This window comes from Anguilla rostrata, chromosome 1, assembly GCF_018555375.3.
Source record: "Anguilla rostrata isolate EN2019 chromosome 1, ASM1855537v3, whole genome shotgun sequence".
NCBI lineage: Eukaryota > Metazoa > Chordata > Actinopteri > Anguilliformes > Anguillidae > Anguilla > Anguilla rostrata.
This window is the reverse complement of record NC_057933.1, coordinates 52,661,165-52,677,671: the sequence shown is the minus strand read 5'-3', so window position 1 is coordinate 52,677,671 and position 16,507 is coordinate 52,661,165.

Genomic DNA, 16,507 nt, shown 5'->3' with positions numbered 1-16,507 from the left:
TACATAAATTTACTCTCGTTCTCAGTGCATTGATTTCTGTTTGTACAAAGGAATCAATGTTACACTGAATAATGCACACGTTAAAAAAGTGCCTGTTCGTGACAGTGCCTCACTTGGTGTGGCATAAGTTATTGGTTTTGTCCATGAAACAAGGCCATTAGTGTTCATGTCTGAAATAAATGGTTCTACTCCAATTTACTACCCCAGACATATATTGGTATAAAGAGATCTCTCAAACCTTTATTTTTCTGATGCATAGTTGTGCTGTGCACACTACCCATTTCAATCAATGGATAAAATTTTATGGTTTAATATGGCTTCTTAGTGTTAGTTAAAATTCCATTGGCTCTGTGCCCTGTTATACTGATACAATTCAAAATACCTTCATTAATTCAGTTCATTAGTTCTTTTTAAACATTTTACATGCCTTAATTCAAATGCCCACTTTAGTGAGCCTGGAGACTGAAGAGATTAAGCATCTTGACCAAAGCTTTATCGTAGCATGTATGAAGGTAGAGGTTGCAAGAAATCATTCCAGGGGTTTATTCATCCTCCATTCGTCTCTGTTCACTCCTCTATATCCTCCCCTCTCTTTCTGTCTATCTCTAGCTGGCTCTCTGTCGCTTTCTCTTTCTCCTTCTTTCTTTGATCATGAGGGGATTAGGGTTGGGTGTCCTCATGCACAATCTCTTGTAGCATAAGTCTCAGGGTCTCAGACCAAAGGACAGAATCACCACTGATCCAAAACCACAGAGGGAGGGGGCACTGACCCCCAGCAGCAGCCTGCAACTGAAAACTATTACAGCATGTCACTGTATGAGCGTGTGTGGGACTGTGTGTGTGGGTGTGTGTGCGTGCGTGTGTGTGTGTATGAATGAGCGTCTATCCATAATGAATGTGTACAGTACTGTAGGTGCAGAGAAATAGCATCCTAAGAAGACTGAAACAAACTCAATCAAGTCTAAAGGATTGTTAACACTTGCCTAGATGAGGCTTTGCTGGAAATAATGGGCTATAATAGACAGACTGCAAGAATGTAATTCTGTGGTGGCCTGAATATGTGAGAGAGCGTGCATGTAACTCTGGTGCAACAAGAATGAATTATTACAGATACAGCATTCTTTTCTCTGCCAAGGTCAATATTTACATTCTCCAAGGTAATAAACTAGATGACCTCTATTTCACACATTATACCAAAAAGAAACTTTGTCAACCTTGAACTTCAACAGTAATTCATGAAATTCTTCATCTCAGATTCAATTAGCTGACAGGTTGTGGTAAATATAAAAATCTCATGCAGATCACTAAGAAAGCCACAAGCACACAAAAAACTCAAGATGCACTTTTAAAGCCAGACTCCTGACCCATGACCTTATTTAGGAAAACACTGCAGAACAGTGTAACCAAACTAAAAAATCAACCAACAAATGACAGAAAGAAAATGATTATTGGAGACAAAAAGGTGGTGCATACATACATGTTGAGGCTGAATGGATCAAATCAGTCTAGTCATGAATTTTAGTGAAGACCAGCTGTCTACTTGTGGAAAAACCCTTTTGAAAACATACATGACCCCTGTGACCAAACCAGTGAGAACGAAGAGGAAAAATACTTTAAAGGTCCCATATTTTATAAATCAGAGTTTACCTAGTTTTATCATTGTGCAGTGTAGCATGATAGCCAACTTATGTGCTGGTACAATATGAACTTGGTTACTTCACATTTTTGTTGTTGTATAAGAACAAAATCACCGCCCAAAACAATCTGTTCAACTTGAAGTGTAAGAAACTCACTGGATTTATATATTTTTTAAATGAATTGCAATATTTTTTTAAAACCTTATCAACATGTTTGATAGTCCTCATGGAATAATATCATTGCCAAAAACAGTATAATAGGGGACCTTTAAGACATAATGGGGAAAAAATAATATAATAGTGGATCTACCAACCAGATCTGAGCAGTGTTTTCAAAGAAGTGGTCCAAATGAGATCATTTTTAAATGCAGTTGTTTTGGTTGCATGCTGACCGCAAGTAAAGCTTATGTGTGACCTATACTCTGTGGTGGTATTGGACGGTCCTGGAGAGTGTGAGAGGAAAACAAGGCCTCCGTTGGAATTTGCACACTGACACACCGAGTACTGCTCCCCCACAGAGTGAATTAGGCCTTATGAAGAGAGTGATCCCTGTCCAAAATATGTGAGCTGAGCAAATGAGAAAGAGCAGTGCGGGTACCTCCCTATGTCACATGGTCATCACTAATAAATATGTTTTATTACTCTGAAGAAATCAACATCATGAGGAAATATAGTCTATCCCCTCCGTACAGCACCACTGTCTCCTGCGCACACACACACACACAAATCGGAAAAACACTTTTCAGTCCCTCTCATTCATACCTTCCCCCAAACACAATTACAATCCCAAACAAACAAACAAATAAATAAACAAACACACACGCACACGCATGTACAGACACATGTCCAGAACACCCACTCTCATGCAAACAAAACCCCTCCTGATGTGAGGTTAACAGGAATTTGAAAGCGATAAGATGTATTTCAGGATACAGGATATATTTCAGTTATAAAACATTTGAGCCAGCATGTTTCCTTTCTCTCACAGGAAACGATTACGGTTTGTTCACTGGGGGCTGGTATATTCTTCAGTCACCTGCAAACCAATAGACAAACAGGTGATTAATAATGACAGTACAGTAATCTGCTTCATAGATGGTTTGAAATGTTTATTATGAATTGACCCACACCCTCTATACAATTCAACTTTCTCTGTCACTTGTACATTACTGTAGTCAGTAGGGCAGCACAGCAGACAACTGGGAGCCAGTGGCACTTCAGTCCTTCAGTCCTCCAGAATAAAGCCTGGAAGCACATGGACTTCCTGTTGGAAACTTCATGCCAGCAGAACACACCGGGCAACTTAATGGTATTCCTTATAACAGTGGTCCTAAAATTGAATGTAGGAGCTGAATTGTTTCTTTTCGAGCTAGAATTGTTTTATGTTAAGAACTTGGAAGAATGTGAAAAGTATGCTATGGTACATCATTTGAGAACTTTTTTTTTGTCTGAATACCCTCATGTTGATTTACATCAAATCCTTTTTCATTTCATAATCTAAATCTAAGATTGCATGTTGTAAGTGTGGTATCCCCTACAAGAAAAGGGAATCAATAAATTTTCCAACCCTTTCACCAATTTTGTGTAAAAGTCTTCAACCAATCAGCTAGGCACAATCCTAAAGATTTTGTACATAGCTGGTGAGCAAGAAACTCGGAATGTAACACCCGTACAATTTAAAAATGTATTTATTTGTGCAGTATCAGTTCAAACCATTGATGCTTCAGCTGGCATGTGACCTTCATCAGGATTCAGATTTATGACCACACACCATCCAAAAGGTTAATGTTGCATGTTGCTACATTTTTGCATGGGAGCAATATTGGGAAGATGGGTCTGAATGGGAGAATGAGCCAAGATACAAAAATCTAATTTCACCATGAGAAAAAATGTTGAAATAGTTCTGAAAACAAGCCAACGTTTTGCCTCTTATATGGCTATACGTAGCCAACTTATCATATGTCAGTATGAATAAACACTCCAGTTTTCTGCTCCACAGACACATAGTTTATATGTGAGGCTTATATCAATAGATCAAATATTGAAAAATAGTTTTTGCTTATATTCAAGCAGACGTAGCTACATAGGTTTACTGATGACCAGCATGTTGCACTTGGAGTGCTTTCATCGGCTGACTGTGGTTTTGAAAATGAAATTAAAGACACTCCACTGGCTCTGCCAGCATAGTCGGAGACACGCTTAAAAGTGCCCCTGGCACTTGCAAAGGTAGAGGACACATGTTCTTGTTTTAAAAGGGGCACAAGTATTTACTGGAGCATTTATGTATCAATTGTCACATCAACAGATACAGGGCAATAAAACCATTTAACCCACTTCATTTAAACAAATTGATTTTCTTCAAAGTTTCTATGCATTAAAAACACATTATCCATTTGACCATTACTGCATACATTTATGTAAAATGCTCGCATAATACGTATATAATACATACATGCATCCATTACATTTGTATGCACTATAAATTTATAGTTGGGTATCACTGATGAGAGAATCCATAATTTTATAAAGAATGCAAGTTAGACTAACTGGCCTAAAGTTTCTTATTGTAATACCAATTCTTGTAGATTGGTGGTGCTATAGTGAATTCTGTCTGGCTTTACCCTTCAGTTCTAATGGACTGCCCAATGATACAATATCTGTTAATGGTTTACAAAAGTCCTTAGGAAGTTCTTTAAGTTCTCTTGGATTTATTTAATCAGCTTAACCTTGATCACTTTGTCCCAGTATTTCAGTCTCCCTTGTTTCAATGTTTTCCAATATTTCTTCTGTGTTAGGTTTAATTGTGGGCATGTTTGTAAACTGTTCAGTAATTCATTTAATTTCACTATCCAGTTACTCACATGGTGTTATTTGCCTTCCATCTCCCTCACCTGAACATCCACGCTCTGCAACATCCATTCCTGGCAGAATAGCCACTCTTGCCCTTGAGCATATGTGTTAGGGATGGTGTGGGGAGCAGGGCATAGGCTGGGACTTCCTTTCCGTGATTTGACACATGTTAAACATCTCCTCTGGAAGGAGAAGAGATAGGGAGAAAACTGAGGCCTGCCTATCCATGCCGTAACTCCAAGAAGGGTGTTACTGGCCTACAGAGAACTTGCTGGTTGCGACACACACACATACTAAGCCCAATATTTGAACTTTAGTGCTGAAAAGTATTCAGTTCTGCATATTTGTACTGTATTGTGTTGTTGACAATTTGTTTTCATGCTTTAAGTGTCCTGTAATTTCCAAAGAGAATAGGGCTAGAAGTTCAATGTCCCTCTCAGCTGGACTGTGGCATTTGATAGAACTGGGTGAATGGGCAACATGTTTGTTGTGGGAATGCATGACACACAGTGAATAAATGAATTTGTACAGTGGGGCTGTAGGGCACTGGTTAATAAGGTAAAAGTTCTCTCTGGGTATTTTAAGTACTGACGAATAGAGTTTACAGTGGGGTTTTAGGGTACTGGTGAATGAGGGAATTTGTGTGGCACTGATATTTGTGTGTTGATAAACATATCAACATTTGCTGCAAGACTATAGAATACTGGGTGAATGGGAGAAAGTTAGCTGTGGGGTTGTATAATAGTGGGGTGGTAGCTTTCACAGGATAATGGTCATTAATTTGTGTGCAGATCAGTTCACTGATCATTAAATTGCTCACAAATTATCTGATGCAATAATTGTAGATAATTAAAGATTTCAATGTATATGCTGCACTATATGACCAAACATATATGGACACCTGGCACCCAACATATCATCCAAATTTATGGGCATTCATACGGAGTTGGTCCACCCTTTGCTTCTATAAAAACCTCCACTCTTCTTGGAAGGCTTTATGCTAGGTGTTGGAGCATTGTTGCAGGGATTTGTTTCCATTCAGCCAGAAAAGCTTTAATGAGGTTGGGCACTTATTTGGTGATTAGGCCTAGCTTGCCTGTTAGCTTTCCAATTGATCCCTAAGGTCTTGGATGGGGTTGAGGTCAGGGCTCTGTGCAGGCCAGTCAAGTTCTTCCACACTGTTCTTAACGAAACCATATGGACCTTGCTTTTTACTTGGAGGCATTGTTATGCTGAAACAGGAAAGAACCCCACATCTGGTATTGTCCATACAAATACAGGGGATTATCAACCAATTTCATATTGAACCAGGGGCTAAGCCATCTTCAGAAATTCTCAGCTGACTTCGCTATTGTAAGCTGACGGGAGGAGAGTTAATTATTTAAACTTTTGTTTTATGGTGTGTTCAGTACCACCCTGTTCTTAATGTCTCTGAAACCAGAAAACTCATTACAGAATTCATACGACTGAGACATGAGCTCAACCCCTTTTTTATTAATGGGGTGGAAATCAGTTGAGTCATACATATTCCTGGCAGTAATGGCAGACAGAAAGTTAAATTGAAAGGAGAGCTTGCTGTATGAGCTTCCTGTAAGAAAATTAGATTTTTAAAAAGATGCTCTTAGGATATATATCTATTACTTATGCTAACTCAACAAAATAAACGAATGTTTTTAAGATGTATGTAGTGCTAGTCTCTCTGGCTAGACTGCCATGTCAGCAGAGCCTGCCAGGGGGTTCTTTTTACTAGTTATTGAATGGATTATCCTGTGAATGTCATTCACTGTTATTCTAGGCAAGTCTTGCAGAAATCTAGTGAAAACGCCATCAAAGTAGCAATGACGGCTAGCCTAAATTAGTTGGGCTGTTTTTCGAATGTTTGTGTTGTGAGCTAGCCTTCCTTAAATGATTCTCAACTCACCTAGGTCCCAGTCTTGAAGTCAGGGCAATGTGGACATTGGAACATTAAACATTATGTATATCCGGCACAAACTCAGAGGCTCAAACTGCCATCCACTTTCAATGAAAGCAAACTGCCGCATTCAGTGTAATAAACTGTACACTACACATTTTGTGTGTGTGAGATTGTGTATGTATGTTTAAGTGTTTTCTAGAGAGTGCATGAAGTTTTTTGTACAGCATTTCTGTCCTGAATACTCTAGTGAGTTTCCATGGCGACAAAGCAGCTGCTGTCGCATCACCAATGAGAGACCTCTTTTGAATGCAGAACTGGCCCCAGCTAACATGAAATCCTAATACCATGGCTTACAGTACTTCCTGTACTGCTCATCGGTAGGTCTTCTCCTTGACCATGACATAGTGAGAGGCCCCCTCCAGCTCTGACTCACAGTATTTCCTACACTGCTCTGACGTCACAGGCCTTAATGAAGACCTGCTGTGCTGCCCTCCCAGCACTGAGGGAGTTACACAACATTATGTCGCGTGATCACTGACATACTTGGAGTGCGTAAACCATCTTTCGCCAAACACCTGTCTGTCTCTCACCCTCCTCCAGTCTCTTCTCCTTATCCTCAGCCTACTCTTCATCTTCTCCCTCCTCCTGACCATGTCCTTTCACTTTCCTGCACACTTCCTCATCCTAGCCCACCTCTTAATTCTCATCCTCATATCTGTCTGCTCTTCATCCTGTGTTCTTCATCTTCACTTTTTCCTCCCTCCTGCCTGTATGTCTATGAGTCAGTGCTTGCATGAAAGTGAGCCATACTCTGGTCAGTACACCGGTAGGAGGTAGCTTGTTGTCTCAGCTGAGCTGAATACATGTTGGTTTCAGACAATTAATTTGTGCTGTGGTGATAAACCCTCAGAAATCCCGTTGCAGTCATTGTGGCTGATGGTTTTACCAGATGCCCCCCGTAATTCCTGCCTTTCAACTTTTCTTGCTGAATTCCCAAAATGGGCAACCCCCTCAGTGATGAAATTGCACTGATCAATGGCCACACCCAGAGCAAATCACAAACATCTGGAATGTCTCACTAGTGCAACAGTGATATTTTAATGTGGTCATCAGTACTTAGTCAATACATTAGTATGTGAATGTACACTGATCCCAGAGAAAGGCAGCACAAACCGCAACTTAGACTCTCTCCTTCCTCTCTGGAGAAGTGTTGCAAGCATGTGGTCACCCAAGGATGACCTCTCCGCCAACTCCTCAACCACAGAATGAGGCGTCAGGACCAGACCACGTAATAACTCTTACGTATATCTTATTGCTAGGGATGCATCATGAGATCAGACATCCCCAACTAAAGCCGCGTTTCCACCGCAGGAACTTCTGATTGGTCGACTACTTGCAGTGTTATTTTTTTTACTTTCAGCCGCAAACCGATTTATTTTCATAATAACTTAAAATCAAACTTGTATGTTATGCGGCGCAGTAGCCTAGTTTTGGTTATAGCCTGCCAACATCTTGGAATTATAACATGTGCTCTTCTGTTCTTTTCTTGCTTTAGTATTCGTTTTATAAAATGCTAAGCATTCGTGCTGGGACAGCATATTACGTACCAAAACATTCAAACGGATTAATTCGGTTGCTGAATATTTTCTTCCGGATTTTCTTTGTTAGCCCGTTGTAATTGACTCAAAACGTTTGATACAGTTATGTGAGGTATGCGGTAGTTCTGCGTAATTCACATTGGTGATAGCCTACAGTAAAAGTAAATTGGAAATCCCCTTCCGCACTTTTTGTCAGGGTAAAATAACAGGTTAATTCTAGTAATTGTCCCTTTAGCTTTTTCAGACTGCCGTAATTTTACTCTGCCATTCTTCAATTTCACAAAAAGACCAGGAAGACTATGGACTAATTTATGGTGCATGGTTCGCATCTGGAGGGCACACTTCGCTGCTCGGCTAGCAGTAACTTCGAAGGAAAGCAAACGGTGGCTGTACCACTGCTAATTTAAATTTTCACGCAAGTCCGAGTTTTCGTTCTATTCTTGTCATTTTGCGATTAGCCTATATGGAATTGACGATGAGAAAGTAATCAAACAGCAAATTGTTTACAACGTGTGCATGTTTTCTGCTGTTGTTGCCAGTTATATTGGAAATGTGAATGCATTCTATCACCTCGGATGTCAAGACATGAAAGTGAATGTTCGCATAAAAACATAATGAATGTGTTTGAGAGGATATATAAAACAGTTACAATCTGACCATTGGCCTGTTATATCCTATTTGTTGCATAACAACGGTCCAAGTTCAACTACCAACGACAGTTTTGCTTGACAACGGTAAAATATGCCCAAACGGCTGCAGAAGAATATTTCAATTCCAGGTGATTAAATCGATAAAAATCAATAAATACAAAAGTAACCATATACAGTCATTGTTGGTAGCCGGTTGTATATAAAGCCGCGTTTCCACCAAAATTACCCGGAACTTTCAGTCCCAGGAACTACTTTACCAGGAACTAAAAGGTTCCTTCAGCCAATGGTTGTCTGCGTTTCCACCGGGGTCTAAAGTACCGCGAAGATTAGGCAAATTAGCCCACTGACGTTGTCGTCGGTCCATCTGTCATATGATTTCTTCTGTAACCCCATACTACCACAGAAGTAGCCTACATTATTTTCTAATAACCGGGACAGCCCGGAGGGGTTTATTCCACTTATATACAACGGGTTACCAACAATGACTATATATGGTTACTTTTGTATTTATTGATTTTCATATATCCTCTCAAACACATTCATTAACAGCAGAAAACATGCACACGTTGTAAACAATTTGCTGTTTTATTACTTTCTCGTCGTCAATTCCATATAGGCTAATCGCAAAATGACAAGAATAGAACGAAAACTCGGACTTGCGTGAAAATGTAAATTAGTAGTGGTACAGCCACCGTTTGCTTTCCTTCGAAGTTACTGCTAGCCGAGCAGCGAAGTGTGCCCTCCAGATGCGAACCATGCACCATAAATAAGTCCATAGTCTTCCTGGTCTTTTCGTGGAATTGAAAAATGGCAGTAAAATTGAGTAAAATTACGGCAGTCTGAAAAAGCTAAAGGGAAGATTACTAGAATTAACCTGTTATTTTACCCGGATAAAAAGTGCGGAAGGTGATTTCCAGTTTGCTTGTACTGTATCACCAATGTTAATTATGCAGAACTACCGCATACCTCACATAACTGTATCAAACGTTTTGAGTCAATTACAACGGGCTAACAAAGAAAATCCGGAAGAAAATATTCAGCAACCGAATTAATCCGTTTGAATATTTTGGTAGCCTACGTAATATGCTGTCCCAGCACGAATGCTTAGCATTTTATAAAACGAATACTAAAGCAAGAAAAGAACAGAAGAGCACACGTTATAGCCTAATTCCAAGACGTTGACAGGTTATAACCAAAAGTAGGCTACTGCGCCGCATAACATACAAGTTTGATTTGAAGTTATTATGAAAATAAATTGGTTTGCCGCTGCATATTTTCAAACATGGCGGGTAATGGCGGAAAATAAATACAACACAAATGCTACGAGTACTCGACCAATCAGAAATGTTCAGCGCTGCAAGCTCCACCCAAAAGGTTCCTGTACTTTCGGAAAGTACTACCCCCCGAGCAGGAACGTTTTGGGGGGTAAAACAAAGCCCCCAGAACTAAATTTAGACCCTAGTTCCTGCGGTGGAAACGCACTGAGTTCCTCAAAAGGTTCCTAGTTCCGGGGTATAGTTCCTGCGGTGGAAACGCGGCTTATGTGGAATAAACCCCTCTGGACTGTCCCGGTTATTAGAAAATAATGTAGGCTACTTCGGTGGTAGTATGGGGTTACAGAAGAAATCATAGGACAGATGGACCGACGACAACGTCGCTTTTTCATACGTCAGTGGGCTAATTTGCCTAATCTTCGCGGGACTTTAGACCGCGTTGGAAACACAGACAACCATGGGCTGAAGGAACCTTTTAGTTCCTTGAAAAGTAGTTCCTGTTCCGGGTACTTTTGGTGGAAACGCGGCTTAAGAGAATTCCAGACCACTGCTGGCACCCACAACATGATTCAAAAGTAAAAGACAAACTGAAACTGCACAAATTTCTAGAACTTTTGTTTTGTGCATATTATGCACAGAACATAAATCAGGGAACCTGAGCCAATGCTAAAATTGACTGTCTGTTCAAACAGTTACAACTTCCACTTTCCACATGTAATGTTTTCTATTTGAAGACTACTGCAGTCAGCTCGAAAGTCAGATTGCAAATCAAGGGGATTTGAAACAGTAACAGTTTCTGTTTTACTTTTCCGTTACTGGAACTTCAACTGCTTTTGGAAATATCCCATCTCCACATCAAACGTGCTTTACTAGAACTCCGTACAACACCGCCCAGTGCGCCTACGTTGTGAAGAACTGTGCCATTTCTCTGGCACTCATGGATGGGATTTCCCTTTGTCTCAGTTCTTTCTAAACAACATTTTAAAAAACAAATCACAAATCATATAGATTTAAAATGGATTTCTGTGATTTAAAAAAATAAATTTGTTTTTGTTGGGAGGTTTTTGCAGACTTCCTGGCAAAAGCCCACCAACAGAGAAGTGTCACCTGGTAAAATCCCTGTCATTATGGAGCTGAGCGGTCTCCTAAGGGGTATCCCATTTCACTCCAGTCTGCAGCGCCCCTCACTGATAGCCTAATCTGCACCTGAGAATCGGGGCAGCCTGCACACAGACCCACTCGCTCAGACCTGCCCCTACATGAACTAGTTACTCAGGAACCGTACCCTAACTTCTTAGGGGCCATAAATGCACAGGCAGATAAGCTCCTGCCAAAGCTGAGGATGGGAGATTTAGCTTTATTTTGAAAGAGATTCCGACACTGTGTCCGAAACACAATAGAACAGCCCTCACGGTGTGGCGGCTAGGCTCATTTGCAAGGACGTCAAAACACTCATTAGTTGGACTGAGCCACAGCGCTCTTTTTGTGTTCATGCTGAACACGAACACACCAAGTGTTGTGATGAAAATGTGTTAACTATATGGTATAAACCCTGGCCCAATAACTTATCAGTTTGACCAAATAATGTCATAAGCGTTAAAAAAAAAAACATGCAATTAAAGGAGTACCATGGTGATTTTCACACTTTCTCGGTTTTATGTGCTATTTGCACAAGAGGCATTGAAGAAACACAATGAGCAAAGTATTAAATATGTCCGTTCTGTATTTTTGGAGAAATATGCGTTTTAAATTCATCGTCCTATTTTCAACCGGTTGAGAAAGTTGTCATTTTGCTACGTCACGAATACAGTAACCACTCCCATTTCCACGCCCCGTAAAGAAATCTGACAGGACACACCGTTCTGCTGTTCAGACAATGCAAATATTTGACTAACTTTAGGTTCACTTAAATTAGAGTGCCTTTAGATTATTTCTGGTTATATTCATTTAGCTAGCTAGCTAACGTTAGCTAGCTAGGAGGTTTGCTTTCATAAGGCAATGTTATCGATAACGTTAGCTTGCTAGTTTGCATTTATGAGGACGTTATAGTTGTGCTTTTATCTTAACTTGGCTAGCTAGATAGCAAAAATTATAATTGGATATAAGTCAATGTCCTTACCTTAGCTATCTACCGATACTTGATATACTAGGCCTACTAAGCTAGCTAGCTTGTGAAAATTCAGTCTCCCAAAGAGAGCGCGTATCATGAGAGTAGCTATGGTAACGGGGCACGGTCTGCCAATCATAGCTAACTGACAGTTCTCATTACCACGCCCAGACGGTTCGGGTGAATTTTTATCGTGGGAAATTTAGGCTTAGAAAAATACGTTTTTAAGTATATTGAAATGACTGAAGAATAAAAACATTATGCACATTTGTTTTGTTGTTGCCTGAAGACAACTGGGAAGTGTCACGTTCAACCACCATGGTACTCCTTTAAAAAAACTAAAATCTGAAATTCTGAATGATTGAAGAGAAAATGAAATTTTTTTTTCACCAGAAAAAAAATGTATTAATTGGCTAATAAACTGGCTAACAGAGGTTTCAGTCTCAAATCCTGGAGAGCCACAGGGTCCACAAATTGCTGTTATTTTTCCAATCAGCAGCCAGTTAAGCCCTGGAAGCTATGACTATGACTGTGACTCTCCAGCACTGAAGTCTCTCATTCCTGATTTTATATTAGTTGCACGTTTAAAATACACTGAAAGAAACTAATTCCATTGCATCTCAACTATTGAATAGAAAAAAATTTAATTCTTGCATGGTGGAATGCTCATTTACTTAGAATCAAATAGGAGAAAATACTTAAGAATGTGGCTTCAATACTTAGAGAGGAGGCACAAACAGATAAACAACAGGAGATTGAGGACAGGAAGGCATGGCTGTTTGATCTCTCTAATATCACATGCGGCCATATTTGAACAGGAAAACAGAAAGGCTAAAATAGTCTCCCCAGGGAGGGAAGTGTGCAGGTCCATTAAAGATGTTCCAGAAGGTTTGCTTTGCTATGCTCCATGGAAGACCCACAGCTGCCATCCAGCCCAGTCCAGGTCTGTTCAGTATCTAAAGCCACAAGTTGGTGGCCAGTTGCCTCAACCGCATGAACAGGAAATATCAATGACCACTGATTTGTCATGTCTGTTTTCTTAACATTTCCCAGTTCCGTCTCCCTGCTGTTGAAGCACTCCAAATTCTTGTGCATATTCATCATGAAAAAATAGTTCCCATCATGCTTGCTGATTTGTCTCCAAGGTTACATACACACATGCCTTTCTGACTCAACAATCAGACTTACAAATGCTGTCCACTGCTGACTGTCCTGGGAGTTCATAAATTTGCTAAAATGTTTAAATAATTATAAAGCAGCCACACTAAGCACAGTCCCACTGATGCATTGGTTTGCAGGAAGATAACTTGGATAGCAAACAGGAGCCTGGTAAACAGGGCAGAAGGTTTGGCCTTCATTTGCTCAAACAACTTACCAATGATACCAGATAAAGATGAACAAGAGGATCTGAAATCACTGTAGCCTATCAACTACTGCTAGTTAACGCTACCAGGATGTAAGCAAGTTAGCTAATTGAAAGAGCTTGACAGGCTTAAGGTGGTTTTTTGTTTTCTCAAGATGATTTTCTGACAATATTTCATTCTGACAATTTTTCAAGTATGAACCAACTAGTTGCACTAAACTTGCTATCACGTACAGAAACCACATGGCTATCGTGGAATAATGATACTCACAGTGTTAGCAGTATATTTTTTTACACAATCTCTTGAATAATTTCTTACTCCATAAAGACATTTTATGAAAACAAGAAACTTGCAATTGTGCATCATGCGATAACACTTGTTCTTGTTCATTATTGTACATGACTAATAAAGATAAGCCTCTTCATGGATATTCATACAGTTTGATAGCACAAAACCAAACAAAATCTTGTTGTTTCTGTAAGGAAGTAGTACCTTTGTAAGGAACACAGCAATTAGTCATCTTTTTACTTTAGATAATTACTTACAAATTCCAGCAGAGCCCACCCCTATAGAAGCTAATATGTTCAGAGCTGTGCCCAGATCAGAACAGAACCACCTGCTGACCAGTTGAGTGCAGTCTCCTGAATCAAGCACACAGGTCAGAAACCTAGAAGCAGATCACTCAGGGGAGAAGAAAAGAAGACCATTAAAACCATGTGTATTTTAAACAGTCCATGAGATAATATTTATAGCCAACAGTTATCGGTTGCTGTACACGACAGCTAATACATGCAGCAGGATGAAGGTACTGTGGGTCAGGCTTTCCCAAACATCATCATTTCAAGCCCCCCCAAAAGAAACAGCTCTGGATAGGTTGGCTTATTATAGATTTTTGCATGAATAAGAAAGCACCATGGTCTTTATTATTACCAAACAAAGGTATCTTTGGAACCATTTCCTGCTCATTCAAAAACTTTGGCTCGTCTTGGCTGAGGATGAAGATGAAATCTCAGTCATTTTCATCTCACTCCTCTGTGTCAAATTCCCCCTTCTGCATTCCACTCCCTGTGCTCTTGACCTTTGACCCCTCAGACCTCTTACACTCTCCCCACCTGTCCAGTCTGAGCTTTTCTGTTTTTTCTGGTGAAGAGGGACATTGAACACACACATAGACATGGATCTTCAAAAAACAAGTCAAACAAGTCTTGCCCTATATCCCTGCTCCCTCTCCCCCTTTAGCGTTCTGCATCACTGATGCCCAATGCATCTTCCAACACTGCTTAGACACCAGCTGGAGAACCCTCCCCTCCCCAGGTTTAAAAATCCTGCACTTAAAAACCCTGCACTTTCAGCTAAGCCATATTCCACCAGAGGAGATCCAAGCAGGTGGGCATGGCAGATTTTACATTATACCTTGTTGGTCCAGGGGCTACCACCATCAGCATTACAGGCTATGGGGTGCTGATTTTATTTCCTGATGCTGGTGTTGTTTATTCCTTCAAAAAAAAAAAAAAGTTTCAGTATATTTGATGACAAGGACATGCAGTGTTGAACAGTGTTGGTTATGCAGTTCCCGAATGATCATCAGACAAAAGAAAGCATATATTTTACTGCTATGAAATAATGGTTTGTTAAATGTAATATTAGACAAAGGGAAACTGAATTAGGATTTAGGAAAGTAGGATTTTCATTTATTTAATGAAAATGTTGCTCCTCGAGGAGGAAATGCCGCTCCTCGTTCATGAGTGTGCGTTTGTTCTCCTTCGCTCCTCTGCTCCATGTCCTTTTCCCAGCTCCATTCCAAAATAGCCTACCGCTCACAGAATGACATGTAAAATCCGCTCTGTTCATTTTTCTTTTCTTTTTTGTTTTAAAGCATCATTTAATCCAGGCATGTCTGATCGCAAAAATATTTTCTATATTGATTCTGAAGTAGTGTAATAAAAAACAATTTATACAATAGTGGCATTTCTTTAATAAACACAGGTCAAAGCTTGCCATTAGGGGACACATTATTTTAAAATTTAATTGGTCTAATAAGGTAGCAAAAAGACCCATACAGTTGTTCTTTTTTGGAACACAATTTCCTTATAGGCTAGTAAACACAAATAACTTCTTGTCAGTACAATATTTGTTTGTTAAATTTATGTGAATCAAACAAAAAAGAAACACAAGTAGCCTGGACTATATGCTGTATATATACTGTAGACATTGTGTGTTTTTACCGAAAAGAGCCAGTTTGTCGCAAATTAAATAATTTACTGAAAATGGTCCATTATAAGGAAACATCTGTGATGGTACATTTATTACTTTCCTTTTTCCAGTGTACACACTATCTAACAACATATGTGTGTGTCAGTTGATCAATAACACTAATAGGCTACTAATACAATGAAACAAGATGCTGCTTATAGGTTATTTAATACATTCAATACAGGAGGAATAATGAACTAGACACCTAAATTGGAACCTGAACTAGATATTGAAATAGGATCAAATTGTGACATTCTCCCTCTTTATTCCGCTCTTTTGAATGTACATTTTTATTAGGGTCTACACCTATTTATCATTCCCCTTGCGAGGGTCGGAGCTGTGAAAATGAGGAAACAGCAGCGATATTTGAGCCAGCTTGGAGTGAGAGAAAAGACTGGTTCTCCATCCTTTAGAAAACCCGCTCCGAGCTCCAGTCACATTATGTCTGCTCCACTCCTGGCTCCGCTCGCACTCTACTCCACTTGCATGCTCTGGTCACCACACGATTTCTGCAAGCAAAGGGAATTCCTGAAGAGATGGGGGGAAAAAGTTGTTGAAATATATCAGTCTGCAATGGGTTACAAAGCCATTTCTAATGTTCTGGAACTCCACCAAACCATGGTGAGAGTCATTACCTCCAAATGGAGAACACTTGGAACAGTGGTGAATATTCGCAGGAGTGGCTGGACTGCCAAAATCTCTCCAATGGCGTTGTGACAACTCATCTAGGATGTCACAAAAGATTTTAGAAAAACATCCAAAAAACTGTAGGCCTCTCTAGCCTCAGCTAAGGTCAGAATTCACAGCTTCACAATAAGAAAGAGATGAGGCAAATATAGGATTCATGGGATAGTAGCAA